Genomic DNA, 15,141 nt, shown 5'->3' on the forward strand with positions numbered 1-15,141 from the left:
TTGGAATGATTCGTGGACTGATTCACAAGTTCCCGAAGAGGAACCGGAAGAAGAGTCGGAACTGGAAGAAGAATTGGAACCGGATGAAGAAATAGAACCGGTGGGGGAAATAATAAAACAGTTAAGTAAAAGAAAATCCTCAACCAACTGACCAAGGTTAATTATGGTCAATGGTGTTTCCGCCAAGGAAGCAAAATATTGGGAGGATTACCAATTCTCCGATGAATCGGATTCCGACGAGAATTCCGATGATGTTATAGAAATTACCCCAACTGAATTTAAAAAGGCAAAATAAAATAATAAGGGAAAGGGCATAAAAATAGAGAAATCTAATTCCAACCCCGATGAACTTTATATGTATCGTCAACTCCCGAAGTCCTTAAGTTGTAACAATGACCCGGGAACCTCTAAACCACCAGGTTTTTCTAAACCAATGTGGAAAACGACGGTTCGTATTAGGGGAACATCATATATCCCTAGAAACTTGGAAAAATGAACCAAAACTGAAGAAGAAGAAACAAGAGAGTCGGAATAAGATAGTTGTATTCGTGTGGTGTAATATATGTAATATAGTGTGCTTATGCTTTATGATATATGTAAAAATTGCTTGTATTAATAAGAATTTTTTTTATGAATCTAACTCTTGTCTATTTTACAGTATAAAAACACAAAATGGATAGACAACCCAATATTTTAAGAGACCTACCCGGAGACATGATTGATGAAATCTTGTCTAGAGTCGGTCAGAATTCTTCTGCACAACTATTTAAGGCGAGATCAGTTTGTAAGACATTCGAAGAACGTTCCAAGAATGCCTTGGTTTATAAAAGGCTTTCGTTCGAAAGATGGGGGATATCACATTGGGAAATCCATAAGTTACGATGTGTTTACTTTGACGCATATATTACGGGGAACCCAAATGCTATTTTACGCAATGGGTTAAGAAATTATTTTGACTCAATATATCCGAATATTGGACTTCGTGATTTAGAAAAAGCGGCTAACATGCAACATAAAGAAGCATGTTATGCTTACGGATTAGTAATGTTCGCTTCTCACCAAAGTGTGAACAAGAACATCGGGCTACAACTATTAAACAAAACGTTTCCCCAAGTGACGGAGTCGGTAATTGGGGTAAGAAATGAGGTTTTTAAATTGTTACGGGACTGTTGGACATTACGTAACCCTCGTCCCTTTGACGACGTTACAACACGCAGTCTTATCAACGGCCATAACGGTTATGTTCCATAAGACCAAGGATGGGAAGTAATCCTAGTAAAACCAGAATGCATGACTTGTTTCTGGACGTATGAATTACGTGTCTTTATTGCCTTTGCTGAACGACTTGTGTACTAGCTAGAATTATCTTCACAACCATCTTGTATCAAATTTATTGTGTGCTATATTTCATTCTATATGTAAAATAAGCGGTATTGTAAGTTTGTAAAATATTGTGTAAAAGTTTGAACGCGAAATATTATTATAATTAGTTTTTCATATAGAATTGTAGTAGTTGAATTGTATATTAGCTACTAAGTATGAACTTAATGGGTAGGTACTACTCGAATTTAAACTTATAAAACGCTAATATGAAGAAAAAGCTTTTATAAATGAGTTCATATTATGCTACGAAATACTATTAACTACTCTTAATATTCTGTATGATTAACTTGTTCCATTTGACTATTTTGAAGGAAATGGCACCGACTACTCGACACACCGTGAATATGAATGAAGAGGAATTCTATACTTTTCTAGCTTCAAACATAGCCGCAGTACAGGCTCGCTACATACCAACAATAACCTTAGATCTAGCAGTACAGAGAATCGTGTAGGATGCACCTACAAAGAATTCACTGCCTGCAAACCTTGGGAATTTGATGGAACCGAAGGACCGATCGGATTGAAACGGTGGACCGAGAAGGTCGAATCGGTGTTTTCCATAAGTAAGTGTACTGAAGAGGACAAAGTGAAGTACGCTACGCATACCTTCACAGGTTCTGCGTTAACATGGTGGAATACCTATCTAGAGCAAGTGGGACAAGACGATGCGTACGCACTACCGTGGTCAGCATTCAAGCACTTGATGAATGAGAAGTGCCATCCCAGAATCGAGGTCAATAAGCTCAAGACAGAACTTAGAGGGTTACGAACCCAAGGATTTGATATTACCACGTACGAAAGACGATTCACAGAATTGTGCCTATTGTGTCCGGGAGCATTCGAAGATGAGGAAGAGAAGATCGACGCGTTTGTGAAAGGATTACCGGAAAGAATCCAAGAAGATATAAGTTCACACGAGCCCGCCTCCATACAACAGGCATGTAGAATGGCTCACAAACTAGTGAACCAGATTGAAGAAAGAATTAAAGAACAGACTGCTGAAGAGGCCAATGTGAAGCAAGTCAAAAGAAAGTGGGAGGAAAACGGTGATAAGAAACACCAATACAACAACAACAGCAATTACAACAATAATCGCAACAATTATCCCAACAATCGCAACATCAATTGCAACTACAACAAACGGCCCAACAACAACAACAACAACAACAACAACAACAACAACAACAACAACAACAACAACAGCAACAGCAACTACAACAATCATCCCAATAACAATAATAACCGCAACAACAACAACAATTAGAAGCAGCTATGCCAAAGGTGTGAAAAGTATCACTCGGGGTTCTGCACCAAATTTTGCAACAAGTGTAAAAGAAATGGTCATAGCGCGGCAAAGTGTGAAGTCTACGGACCAGGGGTTAATAGAACGAAAGGAACAAATGGTATCGGAACGAGTAATGGCGGAGCAAGTAGTGTCGGAGCAAGTTATGCCAATGTAGTTTGTTATAAATATGGAAAACCGGGCCACATTATTAGAAATTGCCCGAACCAGGAGAACACGAATGGACAAGGCCGCGGAAGAGTTTTCAATATTAATGCAGCAGAGGCACAGGAAGACCCGGAGCTTGTTACGGGTACGTTTCTTATTGACAATAAATCTGCTTACGTTTTATTTGATTCGGGTGCGGATAGAAGCTATATGAGTAGATATTTTTGTGCTAAATTAAATTGTCCATTGACGCCTTTGGATAGTAAATTTTTACTCGAATTAGCAAATGGTAAATTAATTTCAGTAGATAATATATGTCGGAATCGAGAAATTAAACTGGTTAGCGAAACATTTAAGATTGATTTGATACCAGTAGAGTTAGGGAGTTTTGATGTGATAATCGGTATGGACTGTTTGAAAGAAGTGAAAGCAGAGATCGTTTATTACAAAAATGCAATTCGCATTATACGAGAAAAAGGAAAACCCTTAATGGTGTACGGAGAAAAGGGCAACACGAAGTTACATCTTATTAGTAATTTGAAGGCACAAAAACTAATAAGAAAAGGTTGCTATGATGTTCTAGCACACGTCGAGAAAGTACAAACTGAAGAAAAGAGCATCAATGATGTTCCCATTGCAAAAGAATTTCCCGATGTATTTCCGAAAGAATTACCGGGATTACCCCCTCATCGATCCGTTGAATTTCAAATAGATCTTGTACCAGGAGCTGCACCAATAGCTCGTGCTCCTTACAGACTCGCACCCAGCGAGATGAAAGAACTGCAAAGCCAATTACAAGAACTTTTAGAGCATGGTTTCATTCGACCAAGCACATCACCTTGGGGAGCTCCTGTTTTGTTTGTCAAGAAGAAAGATGGTACATTCAGGTTGTGTATCGACTACCGAGAGTTGAACAAACTTACCATCAAGAACCGCTACCCAATACCGAGAATCGACGACTTATTTGATCAACTACAAGGCTCGTCTGTTTATTCAAAGATTGACTTACGTTTCGGGTATCATCAAATGCGGGTGAAAGAAGATGATATTCCAAAGACTGCTTTCAGAACACGTTACGGTCATTACGAGTTTATGGTCATGCCGTTTAGTTTAACTAATGCACCAGCTGTGTTCATGGACCTTATGAACCGAGTGTGTGGACCATACCTTGACAAGTTTGTCATTGTTTTCATTGATGACATACTTATTTACTCAAAGAATTACCAAGAACACGGTGAACATTTGAGAAAGGTGTTAGAAGTATTGAGGAAGGAAGAATTGTACGCTAAGTTTTCAAAGTGTACATTTTGGTTGGAAGAAGTTCAATTCCTCGGTCACATAGTAAACAAAGAAGGTATTAAGGTGGATCCGGCAAAGATAGAAACTGTTGAAAAGTGGGAAACCCCGAAAACTCCGAAACACATACGCCAGTTTTTAGGACTAGCTGGTTACTACAGAAGGTTCATCCAAGACTTTTCCAGAATAGCAAAACCCTTGACTGCATTAACGCATAAAGGGAAGAAATTTGAATGGAATGATGAACAAGAGAAAGCGTTTCAGTTATTGAAGAAAAAGCTAACTACGGCACCTATATTGTCATTGCCTGAAGGGAATGATGATTTTGTAATTTATTGTGACGCATCAAAGCAAGGTCTCGGTTGTGTATTAATGCAACGAACAAAGGTGATTGCTTATACGTCTAGACAATTGAAGATTCACGAACAAAATTATACGACGCATGATTTGGAATTAGGCGCGGTTATTTTTGCATTAAAGACTTGGAGGCACTACTTATATGGGGTCAAAAGTATTATATATACCGACCACAAAAGTCTTCAACACATATTTAATCAGAAACAACTGAATATGAGGCAGCGTAGGTGGATTGAATTATTGAATGATTACGACTTTGAGATTCGTTACCACCAGGGGAAGGCAAATGTGGTAGCCGATGCCTTGAGCAGGAAGGACAGAGAACCCATTCGAGTAAAATCTATGAATATAATGATTCATAATAACCTTACTACTCAAATAAAGGAGGCGCAACAAGGAGTTTTAAAAGAGGGAAATTTAAAGGATGAAATACCCAAAGGATCGGAGAAGCATCTTAATATTCTGGAAGACGGAACCCGGTATAGGGCTGAAAGGATTTGGGTACCAAAATTTGGAGATATGAGAGAAATGGTACTTAGAGAAGCTCATAAAACTAGATACTCAATACATCCTGGAACGGGGAAGATGTACAAGGATCTCAAGAAACATTTTTGGTGGCCTGGTATGAAAGTCGATGTTGCTAAATACGTAGGAGAATGTTTGACGTGTTCTAAGGTCAAAGCTGAGCATCAGAAACTATCAGGTCTACTTCAACAACCCGAAATCCCGGAATGGAAATGGGAAAACATTACCATGGATTTCATCACTAAATTGCCAAGGACTGCAAGTGGTTTTGATACTATTTGGGTAATAGTTGATCGTCTCACCAAATCAGCACACTTCCTGCCAATAAGAGAAGATGACAAGATGGAGAAGTTAGCACGACTGTATTTGAAGGAAGTCATCTCCAGACATGGAATACCAATCTCTATTATCTCTGATAGGGATGGTAGATTTATTTCAAGATTCTGGCAGACATTACAGCAAGCATTAGGAACTCGTCTAGACATGAGTACTGCCTATCATCCACAAACTGATGGGCAGAGTGAAAGGACGATAAAAACGCTTGAAGACATGCTACGAGCATGTGTTATTGATTTCGGAAACAGTTGGGATCGACATCTACCGTTAGCAGAATTTTTCTACAACAACAGCTACCATTCAAGCATTGAGATGGCGCCGTTTGAAGCACTTTATGGTAGAAAGTGCAGGTCTTCGATTTGTTGGAGTGAAGTGGGGGATAGACAGATTACGGGTCCGGAGATTATACAAGAAACTACCGAGAAGATCATCCAAATTCAACAACGGTTGAAAACCGCCCAAAGTCGACAAAAGAGCTACGCTGACATTAAAAGAAAAGATATAGAATTTGAAATTGGAGAGATGGTCATGCTTAAAGTTGCACCTTGGAAAGGCGTTGTTCGATTTGGTAAACGAGGGAAATTAAATCCAAGGTATATTGGACCATTCAAGATTATTGATCGTGTCGGACCAGTAGCTTACCGACTTGAGTTACCTCAACAACTCGCGGCAGTACATAACACTTTCCACGTCTCGAATTTGAAGAAATGTTTTGCTAAAGAAGATCTCACTATTTCGTTAGATGAAATCCAAATCAACGAAAAACTTCAATTCATCGAAGAACCCGTCGAAATAATGGATCGTGAGGTTAAAAGACTTAAGCAAAACAAGATACCAATTGTTAAGGTTCGATGGAATGCTCGTAGAGGACCCGAGTTCACTTGGGAGTGTGAAGATCAGATGAAGAAGAAATACCCGCATCTATTTCCAGAAGATTCGTCAACACCTTCAACAGCTTAAAATTTCGGGACGAAATTTATTTAACGGGTAGGTACTGTAGTGACCCGAACTTTTCCATGTTTATATATATTAATTGAGATTGATATTTACATGATTAAATGTTTCCAACATGTTAAGCAATCAAACTTGTCAAGACTTGATTAATTGAAATATGTTTCATATAGACAATTGACCACCCAAGTTGACCGGTGATTCAAGAACGTTAAAACTTGTAAAAACTATATGATGACATATATATGGATATATATATATAGTTAACATGATACTATGATAAGTAAACATATCATTAAATATATTAACAATGAACTACATATGTAAAAACAAGACTACTAACTTAATGGTTTTTAAACGAGACATATATGTAACGATTATCGTTGTAAAGACATTTAATATATATATATATAATATTAAGAGATATTCATACATGGTAATATCATGATAATATAATAATTTAAAATCTCATTTGATATTATAAACATTGGGTTAACAACATTTAACAAGATAGTTAACCTAAAGGTTTCAAAACAACACTTACATGTAACGACTAACGATGACTTAACGACTCAGTTAAAATGTATATACATGTAGTGTTTTAATATGTATTTATACACTTTTGAAATACTTCAATCACTTATCAAAATACTTCTACTTAACAAAAATTCTTACAATTACATCCTCGTTCAGTTTCATCAACAATTCTACTCGTATGCACCCGTATTAGTACTCGTACAATATACAGCTTTTAGATGTATGTACTATTGGTATATACACTCCAATGATTAGCTCTTAGCAGCCCATGTGAGTCACCTAACACATGTGGGAATCATCATTTGGCAACTAGCATGAAATATCTCATAAAATTACAAAAATATGAGTAATCATTCATGACTTATTTACATGAAAACAAAATTACATATCCTTTATATCTAATCCATACACCAACGACCAAAAACACCTACAAACACTTTCATTCTTCAATTTTCTTCATCTAATTGATCTCTCTCAAGTTATATCTTCAAGTTCTAAGTGTTCTTCATATATTCTACAAGTTCTAGTTACATAAAATCAAGAATACTTTCAAGTTTGCTAGCTCACTTCCAATCTTGTAAGGTGATCATCAAACCTCAAGAAATCTTTGTTTCTTACAGTAGGTTATCATTCTAATACAAGGTAATAATCATATTCAAACTTTGGTTCAATTTCTATAACTATAACAATCTTATTTCAAGTGATGATCTTACTTGAACTTGTTTTCGTGTCATGATTCTGCTTCAAGAACTTCGAGCCATCCAAGGATCCGTTGAAGCTAGATCCATTTTTTTCTTTTCCAGTAGGTTTATCCAAGGAAATTAAGGTAGTAATGATGTTCATAACATCATTCGATTCATACATATAAAGCTATCTTATTCGAAGGTTTTAACTTGTAATCACTAGAACATAGTTTAGTTAATTCTAAACTTGTTCGCAAACAAAAGTTAATCCTTCTAACTTGACTTTTAAAATCAACTAAACACATGTTCTATATCTATATTATATGCTAACTTAACGATTTAAAACCTGGAAACACGAAAAAACACCGTAAAACCGGATTTACGCCGTCGTAGTAACACCGCGGGCTGTTTTGGGTTAGTTAATTAAAAACTATGATAAACTTTGATTTAAAAGTTGTTATTCTGAGAAAATGATTTTTATTATGAACATGAAACTATATCCAAAAATTATGGTTAAACTCAAAGTGGAAGTATGTTTTCTAAAATGGTCATCTAGACGTCGTTCTTTCGACTGAAATGACTACCTTTACAAAAACGACTTGTAACTATTTTTTCCGACTATAAACCTATACTTTTTATGTTTAGATTCATAAAATAGAGTTCAATATGAAATCATAGCAATTTGATTCACTCAAAACGGATTTAAAATGAAGAAGTTATGGGTAAAACAAGATTGGATAATTTTTCTCATTTTAGCTATGTGAAAATTGGTAACAAATCTATTCCAACCATAACTTAATCAACTTGTATTGTATATTATGTAATCTTGAGATACCATAGACACGTATACAATGTTTCGACCTATCATGTCGACACATCTATATATATTTCGGAACAACCATAGACACTCTATATGTGAATGTAGGAGTTAGCTATACAGGGTTGAGGTTGATTCCAAAATATATATAGTTTGAGTTGTGATCAATACTGAGATACGTATACACTGGGTCGCGGATTGATTAAAGATAATATTTATCGATTTATTTCTGTACATCTAACTGTGGACAACTAGTTGTAGGTTACTAACGAGGACAGCTGACTTAATAAACTTAAAACATCAAAATATATTAAAAGTGTTGTAAATATATTTTGAACATACTTTGATATATATGTATATATTGTTATAGGTTCGTGAATCAACCAGTGGCTAAGTCTTACTTCCCGACGAAGTAAAAATCTGTGAAAGTGAGTTATAGTCCCATTTTTAAAATCTAATATTTTTGGGATGAGAATACATGCAGGTTTTATAAATGATTTACAAAATAGACACAAGTACGTGAAACTACATTCTATGGTTGAATTATCGAAATCGAATATGCCCCTTTTTATTAAGTCTGGTAATCTAAGAATTAGGGAACAGACAACCTAATTGACGCGAATCCTAAAGATAGATCTATTGGGCCTAACAAACCCCATCCAAAGTACTGGATGCTTTAGTACTTCGAAATTTATATCATATTCGAAGGGTGTCCCGGAATGATGGGGATATTCTTATATATGCATCTTGTTAATGTCGGTTACCAGGTATTCACCATATGAATGACTTTTATCTCTATGTATGGGATGTGTATTGAAATATGAAATCTTGTGGTCTATTATTATGATTTGATATATATAGGTTAAACCTATAACTCACCAACATTTTTGTTGACGTTTTAAGCATGTTTATTCTCAGGTGATTATTAAGAGCTTCCGCTGTCACATACTTAAATAAGGACGAGATTTAGAGTCCATGCTTGTATGATATTGTGTAAAAACTGCATTCAAGAAACTTATTTTGTTGTAACATATTTGTATTGTAAACCATTATGTAATGGTCGTGTGTAAACAGGATATTTTAGATTATCATTATTTGATAATCTACGTAAAGCTTTTTAAACCTTTATTGATGAAATAAAGGTTATGGTTTGTTTTAAAATGAATGCAGTCTTTGAAAAATGTCTCATATAGAGGTCAAAACCTCGCAACGAAATCAATTAATATGGAACGTTTTTAATCAATAAGAACGGGACATTTCAAATAATAATTATAAAGTTCTACCTTTGGAGAAAGTAGGTTTTTTTTTAAAAAAATTGCCTTAACCCGGGCTCGAACCCGAGACCTCTCGTTGCACGCAACCACCCTCATCCATCCGTCCATCCTTGCTTTTCTATTTTAAATACCTCTTAGTTTTATTTAACTTAAAACTTCGGTTCTCCTCACTTCATTCTCCAAGTAATTGGACAGGAAGCCCAACAGCAAAATAGAATCATGCTTCTCGGCCCAAGTTCATCAAGAGTCCAACTAATCAAAATCTAGCCCAACTAATTAACTTCCTACAGCCCACAATTAAATCAATCCAACAACAACTTAAGCCCAAAGTGTGATCCACGCATGTTTAAAAAAAAGAAAAGGCGATAGAATAGGATGCACGTGAAAAAGTTTGGTCAGCACTTTTAAAAGGAAATTTATTACATAATAGAACTACTAGTTGGTTCTCATGCTTTTTCTTTTTATAACCTACCAGGAGTAAGTACCAAATTAATTAAATGGAATCTACGATGTGCATTCCCCTCAGCAAAAAAAACGTGGAGCATACTTTATAAATTTCTAGATTGTAAAAAAATGGTGGTTTACGAAACAATAGCCATGTTGCAGGGAAGTGACGGTGGTGTTTGATGGGTTTTAATGGGTCACGAATTAAAGTGGTGATGAGGTGATGGTTCTTTGATAGGTCGATGGGTGGTGCTTTGCTTTTCGATAAGAAACAGAAAAAAATATTAGAAGGAAAGGAAATAAAAGAGAAAGGTGACGGGTGGTTATGTGGCGGTTTATATTGAGGTGATGGAAGAGATTGCAGTCGATGGTTGAAGATGAAAGATGATGGTGGATTGGTGTGGTGGTTCACGACAGATAAATAGAAGTGTAACAGTAGTCGTAGCACGACAGTATAGTAGTAGCGTAGCAGCATCATTGGGTGGTGTTTTGGATCGATTGTTTTGGACAGAAATAGTTGCAAAAACAGTTGCAGGTGACGCTTTTAAACAAGAAGAAAGTACATCAGAAAATAATAGCGAGAATGGTGGTTACTCTGGCGGTTTTGGGTTTGTGTTGTGGTTGTTCGATATATGAATATGTATATATTTATAAGTTTGATTGGGTGCACAAAACAAGGACAGTAGTAGTGGATATCGAACATGGTGGTTTGTGGGTTGGTGATCCGTTATGGTTTAAATTTTGTCTCAGTTGAGCTTCGATTAACATAATATGAAACACGTAGTAGTAGCTAGAAGTTGAATAAGATGGTGATCGAGTAGTGGGTTTAGAGTTCTTGGTGATGGTCGGTGGTGAATTATGGGGTGGTGTCGGATGGATCGAGAAAGATGATGGAACATATATTTATATCCTATGCTTATGTAATACTACATGTATATATTTATGTTAGATAAGTTTCCAGGAAACCAATGATGGCAAGCACACTCAACATATAGATCTTAATAATGTCTAAAAAGGAAACAGTAATTTATAATATAAAAGTGTAAAGAAAATAAACGTGTAGTAATTAAAGAAATCCTCAAATTATTCTGCCGACACTATTTTAGGATATAATATCGTACCCGGTTGTTAAATCAGTGGTGGATAAAAGTTTTCAGAAAAATCTCATATTTTTAAATTAACTATAATTATTTATTTTGGTCATTATGATATAAAATTCGATCATTTATTTATTAAATAAAAATTACATCAACTGTCCCTCTCATTTTTTGGTAAATATAAAAAGTTCTTAAAATTTAACAAACAGCTCCTAAATACATTTTTAATAAGTCTATAATTTATAGAACTCATTTTTGAATCACCGTTTATTTAGAACAAAATAAGTTTGAATTTAACTCGCTTAAATAACCATCGAATGAAAATTGAGCGTTATAGTCGTTTACTAAATAAATCACAAAATATATACTTAATATACTTTATTTATATATATAGATATATTTTAAATAATAGTTATCATATTATCATATTTTTATTTTTATTTCACATAATTATTTTTAATAACATATAATGTTTCAAATTATATTTCCACTTATTATTTATATATAAATATATACACACATAACTATTTACAATTAATTGTTCGTGAATCGTCGGGTATTGTCAAAGGTTAACTGAATCCATGTAAACTATTCAAAAATTTTGAAACACGGTTTAACATACTTTGCTCATCATGTCGAAATCATATAAAGATTAAAGTTTAAATTTGATCGGAAATTTCCGGGTCATCATAGTACCTACCCGTTAAAGAAATTTCCTCCCAAAATTTGAGTGAGGTGGTCATGGCTAACAATAAAAATATTTTCATGACGAATATGAGTTGATAAATAGAGTTTTATCACCGTTGAATAATGTGAATAAGACAATTCGATTACTCGAAGCGTACGAGTGAAGCTAACACAAAAGAGTGAAATGAGAGAAATAAAGTTTCGTCATGTCTTTTGACGCAGATAGGGTTAATTTCCGAAGTTTAAGGGATTTAGAGGAAATCTTCGAAATCTAAAAGATTTGATTCTTCGGCGAATAAAGAAGTTAAGATCTCTATAATTAAATACGGTGATCTGCCTCGATTACTCTGTCTGATATTTCCATTATAAATTAAACTTTTTCCTTCCATTATGTTCACCATTCCTATACTTTCTTTCTTAGTTCATACATCCAAAAGATTGTGAAAATGCTTAATCCCATTCTAATCCTTGATATTTTTCCTGATTATCATTTATGTTATCCTTCTTTTCAATCTTCCACCAGAAAAATCTGTTTACTTCTACTATTAACTTGGGGTGATACTATTCTTAATTCTACCATGTCTTTATATTGCTATTCGTATATCCATGGTTTGTAACTTCCGTGTTGTTATTGGGCTTTATATTTTCTCTTATATTTTGGAGCTCTTTGCCTTATTATTATCTTCTCGATCTCTAGTAAAGCGAGTAACGGTCCAGAATTCGTAAGTATGGAACTTTGAATGAACTTAATGTTCTAAACAAGAAAGAACGTAATAGCACGATTTGATTTGTTAAATTACCATAATCACTGAGAATATAACTATCAAGAATATACTTTCTTGATATGTTCAGAAGTTAAGCAGAATGAAAGAGTTATATAACATGGCACGTGATGACGTTATGGTATGTGAATCATCATGTCCCATTAGAAACTCAGCATGACTTACTGTAATATAATTACATTGATCAAGTGTCATTATATTATACTAACTCATCCATCAATTTCCTTACATTTCTCCAGAATTCATTCATAAATTAAACTTAGTGATAATGCTAAAAACGAACATATATTTCATAGCATTATTCCTCATGAAAGACAAGCTTTTAGTTGCAATTGTCCTATTTACAAGTGATATTCGTTTAAATAATAAAAGGTGAAGACAAAAGACAGATTCGATGAATTGAAGACGCAAACGACCAAAAAGCTCAAAAGTACAAAATACAATCAATGAGGTTCCAATTATTGATAAGAAACATCTCAATTTACAAGAGTACAAGATTCAAAACGCAAAGTACAAGATATTAAATTGTACGCAAGGACGTTCGAAAATCCGGAACCGGGACCAGAGTCAACTCTCAACGCTCGACGCAACCGACTAAAAATTACAAGTCAACTATGCACATAAATATAATATAATATATAATTAATTCTTAAAATTAATATATATATTATATTATATTATAAAACCGTCGGCAGAAGAAAACAACCAAATGTGAGCCCCCCCAGCTGGCCATGCGATCGCATGGCCTGAAAGGCATAAATCCATGCGATCGCATGAGCCCCAGTTCCAGCCCACATGCCTATAAAAATCAAGCTTTGGTGCACTACAAAAACACATCTTTTTCTTCTTCACTCAACGTAGTATATGTATATATAATTTATATTTTAATTTTAATTTTAATTTTAAATCCTAATAATAAGGGTGTGTTAGCGAATGTTGTAAGGGTGTAAGTCGAAATTCTGTCCGTGTAACGCTACGCTATTTTTAATCATTGTAAGTTATGTTCAACCTTTTTACATTAATGTCTCGTTGCTAAGTTATTATTATGCTTATTTAATCCGAAGTAATCATGATGTTGGGCTAAAAATATTAAAATTGGGTAATTGGGCTTTGTACCATAATTGGGGTTTGGACAAAAGAACGACACTTGTGGAAATTAGACTATGGGCTATTAATGGGCTTTATATTTGTTTAACTAAATGATAGTTTGTTAATTTTAATATAAAGATTTACAATTGGACGTACCTATAAATAACCATATACACTCGATCGGACACGATGGGCGGGGTATTTATATGTACGAATAATCGTTCATTTAACCGGACACGGGAATGGATTAATAGCCACTAGAATTATTAAAACAGGGGTGAAATTATGTACAAGGACACTTGGCATAATTGATAACAAAGTATTAAAACCTTGGGTTACACTCAGTCGACATACTGGTGTAATTATTAAACAAAGTATTAAAATCTTGTTACAGTTTAAGTCCCCAATTAGTTGAAATATTTAACTTCGGGTATAAGGATAATTTGACGAGGACACTCGCACTTTATATTTATGACTGATGGACTGTTATGGACAAAAACTAGACGGACATATTAAATAATCCAGGACAAAGGACAATTAACCCATGGGCATAAACTAAAATCAACACGTCAAACATCATGATTACGGAAGTTTAAATAAGCATAATTCTTTTATTTCATATTTAATTTCCTTTATTTTATATTTAATTTCACTTCTAATTATCGCATTTTTATTTATTGTTATTGTATTTAATTGCACTTTTAATTATCGTACTTTTTAATTATCGCAAGTTTATTTTATCGCACTTTTATTATTCGCAATTTCATTATCGTTATTTACTTTACGCTTAAAATTAAGTCTTTTATTTATTTAATATTTTACATTTTGTTTTAACTGCAACTAAAGTTTTTAAAATCGACAAACCGGTCATTAAACGGTAAAACCCCCCTTTATAATAATAATATTACTTATATATATATATTTGTATTTTTATAAATTTAAACTAATATAGCGTTAAGCTTTGTGAAAAAGATTCCCTGTGGAACGAACCGGACTTACTAAAAACTACACTACTGTACGGTTAGGTACACTGCCTATAAGTGTTGTAGCAAGGTTTAAGTATATCCATTCAATAAATAAATAATTATCTTGTGTAAAATTGTATCGTATTTAATAGTATTTCCCTGCTAAAATTTAAGCTTTTTTATATACACCTCGCATAACTCAAGTATTTTTGGCGCCGCTGCTGGGGACTCTAAAAATTTAGCTTAAAAGCCGGAAGCGCAACGCTATAAAAAAAAGATTTTTATTTTTAGTTTACTTTTATAAAAATACGTTTTTGTAAAAATACGTTTTAAAAATTCAAAAATATAAAAAGAAAAACAAAAATTTATATATTTTTAAGAGTTTTTTAAATATATAAGTTTTATAAAGTTTATTTATTTTTATTTTTAGTATTTAAAAATATAAATTTTATTTAAATATTGTGTTTT

The sequence above is a fragment of the Rutidosis leptorrhynchoides genome, chromosome 6 (assembly GCF_046630445.1).
Source record: "Rutidosis leptorrhynchoides isolate AG116_Rl617_1_P2 chromosome 6, CSIRO_AGI_Rlap_v1, whole genome shotgun sequence".
NCBI classification, from domain to species: domain Eukaryota; kingdom Viridiplantae; phylum Streptophyta; class Magnoliopsida; order Asterales; family Asteraceae; genus Rutidosis; species Rutidosis leptorrhynchoides.